Here is a 3266-nt window from a genome sequence, read left to right on the forward strand (position 1 = left end):
GATCATCTCCTCATGCCGCTGGAGGGGGACAGGGCATGGGTGTCACCTCTAGTCCTGAAAGGCAGAGCTCAAAACGTCACCCCCAAAGTCCACTGCAACATGAGAGGGGCCTTGTCCTGACCCCTCTCCCTGCCGGCACTGCTCACCTCAGACATCCACGGATGCAGCCACACGTTTCTCACGAACAAGACCCACCACCTTCTCAACCACAGGGGGCTGGGGAGAAAGACAGGCTCAGAGACACACTGGGCTGAACTAGGATGTACTGGGAGCCAGGGGCAAGCAATGGGGTCCTTGGGAAAGGTGCCTCTGGGCACAAACAGGGTCCAGGAGCTTGTGTGGTCCTGCCCAGGAGCACTGGGGGTCCTGCCAAAGAGGCACAGCTGGGGAGGGGCTGGTCCTCGGGCATCTGGGGGGGTCCTGTGGTGTCAGGGATTGGAATGCAACAGGGGCCCTTGGGAAGTGGGTTCCTGGGAAAATTCTGGGGGGCAGGGGTGTTCTCTGGGGAGGCAGTAGAGTGCACTGGGGTGTGCTGGGTCAGACTGGGGTGGCCGGGAGTGTCATGGCCATGTGAGGGAAAGACCTGACTCAGGCAGAACTCCTGGTACCCACCTGAGCCGTCTTCAGGATCCCAACATCCACTAAATCAAACTGGAGAGAGACCAGGAACCCTGGCTGGTCACTGGGATGTCCCTGGTGCCAGCGAGGGATGGGGGGACCAAAGTGCCCCCCAGTTCCCAGACTGGATGCCCTCCAATCCCCCCGGCCCACTCACCTCCCGCAGATCATTTTGGGTTCCTGCCAAGAGTGCCTGGGCAAGGAGAGCAAAGGGTTGCTCAGGATTGGCCCCTGTGGGGCTGGGGGAGGGACACGGGTGTCCCCAGCCCCCCCAGCCCATGGTTGCCCCCCGTCTGAGGGGGAAAATCCCTTCTGCTCCCCCCGCTCCCACTCCACCCAGTTTCACCTGCAAGCCCTGTGCCTGCAGGGACCAGGGTGGGGATGGAGACAAGGAGAGCCAGGGGAATTCAGGACCTGCAGGGAGGGTGGGGGGAGATTGGGGAGGACCCAAAGATGCTGAACTGTGGGGAACTGGGGAGCCCACGGGACGGGGATTGGGGTGTTGAAGGGGCACTGTGTGGGATGCAGGGGAGGGGAAAGGAATTCCAGTGTAGGGACGTGGGGACTGCAAGGGAGAGACTTGGTGGGGACAGGAGGAGGAGGATGGAGGAGGACAAAAACGAGGCGACTGGGAGATGGTTGGGAGTGGAGAGTGAGTCAAGGAATGGTCTTGGGAGGTACCAGGGCAGTGGCCTGGGTGAAAGGCAAAGGTCTGAGGGGAAAGATGGAAAGAAAAAGTTTGGGAATGATCAGTGGGAGAATGTTTGGGGACCCTGGGTAGGACACAGAGCAGATCCTGGGGAGGAGATGCCTGAGGGGACCAAAAAGGATGGGATGGGAGGCCCAAGAGGGTGGGATTTGGGAGCACCACTAAAAGAAAGAGGTGGGGGCCCTCCCAGCAATTGATAGTGGCCCTCCCTTGTGAGGGACCTCCCTGGTCAGGTTCCCTGAGCATCTGGGGCTCTGGGCACAGGGAAATTTGCAGTGGAAGTGGAGTGAAGAGGGGGAAGAGTGGGAGGGAGAAGCTGCAGGGCCCAGCACTGGAGGTCCAGGAGAGCTGAGGATCCTCTGGACTGGGAGAGGGAGAGGCCAAGGCAAGGAGTTTTGGGATCACAGCCCCGATTCCATCCTGCAGCAGAGCTGCTGTCCTGCAGACAGGAGCATCCCCATCCCTGAGCCCACGCCCGTGGCATCAGGGCCTCACCTTGGCATCTGCCAGGGGGCTCAGCAGGATGGTGAAGAGCAGGGCCACGCTGAGCACAGCGACCTTCATCTTCCTTTGGGCCTGGGCAGCACTGGGTGAGGCTGCACAAGGGCAGGAGCACATTTATCCCTGCTGGGACTCCTCCCTGCCCCCTCCCCGAGAGCCCCCGGGGCAAAGCCCGGCTGGGCACAGCCCCCAGCCCTGGCCACAAGCCCAGCCCTGGCACAGAGTCCATCCCGCCTGCGGCACCCATCCAACCACCTTCCCTGGCATCCCTCCAGCTTCCTGCACGGGGCAGCTGCCCCTGGAAGGGCCTAGGCACCTGGGGGTGCCAAGGGGGGTGGGCAGGGAGCTGAAAGTAGCTGCATACCCTGTGGGGACAATCCCACAACAACACAATCCATCCTCCAACGGCCTCCAAAGCCTGATCCACCCATGTCCTCCTGCCCATCCCTTCCCACAGCTTTCCCTCTGGGACACCCCAGAGCTGAGCCAGGCCCCAGACCAGCATGTCTGTCCACAATTGTCCCTGTTCCCACTCCAGCCCCGTGGGGAAGGAAGGGGGCAACCACTAAACATTGTTTGGGAAAATCCCAGCTCCTTAGGTGGGAGAACAGTGGGGGACATGGGCAGTGGGAACAGCCCTGTGACTGGGATCTCCAGGCACTGGAGGCACTGGGGAGCTCTGGGGAATGTTGGGCACCTGGAGACAAGGGGAAGGCTTGGGGAATTGCTCGGCTGTGGCAGTTGCCAGATCCAGCCCACCCCATTTCCCAGCACTGCAGGTCCCAAATGGGTTCAGTTTCCAGCCCCAGAGCAGAGCCCAGGGGGGAAGATCCCCTGCCTTGGCCCTCCCTTTGTCACACCAGGGGCCACCCACATCACTTGGGTCCCGCCCTGCAGAGCTGCCCCACACGGGGTTCCAAGGGACCCCATCCCCAACAAGGCTCCGAGTCCGGCTCTGCCCCTGGCTGGGACTTGACCACAGCTCCCCACAGGCCCTTGACCCCACATGGTGTCTCTCCAGGGCCCTGGGCCCACACCAGCGCTGGCCCTGGGCAGGATGCGGCCATGCAGAGGGACAGGGTGAAGGGGCCCTTGTCCCCAGGCAACCACTTGGAGCTAATTGGGCAAATTGAGTTCCTCTGTCGGCAGGAGGGGTGTTTGTACCTCCCAGCACCTCTGATAAGCCCTGTTTGCCCATGGCCTGAGGCAGCAGCAACAATCCCGGGGCTTTCCAGCCCTGTATGATCTGGGCAGTCTGGGAATGGGGGAGGTCAAGGCAACCTGGACACCTGGGCTCCCCCAGACCTGGCAGAGGAGGGCAGAGCTGGGGACACGGGCAGGAGCAGGTCCTGGGGCACCCCACAGCCCTGGGGCTCCCTTTCAGGACTGGTGGTGACACCCATGCCCTGTCCCCCTCCAGCGGCATGAGGAGATGATC

General features: G+C 62.2%; 1 long non-coding RNA gene across 1 annotated transcript; it reads right to left on the bottom strand.

Moving 5' to 3' along the window:
- Positions 1-12: 12 nt before the first annotated feature.
- Positions 13-1935, bottom strand: LOC113979301. The gene is made up of 5 exons (XR_003537831.1): positions 1823-1935; positions 776-811; positions 613-651; positions 147-216; positions 13-54 (listed from the first exon to the last, which is right to left on the bottom strand). It is a non-coding gene; the product is annotated as an uncharacterized LOC113979301 (long non-coding RNA).
- Between the last annotated feature and the right edge of the window lie 1331 nt (positions 1936-3266).

Source organism: Neopelma chrysocephalum, unplaced genomic scaffold (genome assembly GCF_003984885.1).
Source record: "Neopelma chrysocephalum unplaced genomic scaffold, ASM398488v2 Primary Assembly neopelma1_70056, whole genome shotgun sequence".
Classification (NCBI taxonomy): Eukaryota; Metazoa; Chordata; class Aves; order Passeriformes; family Pipridae; genus Neopelma; species Neopelma chrysocephalum.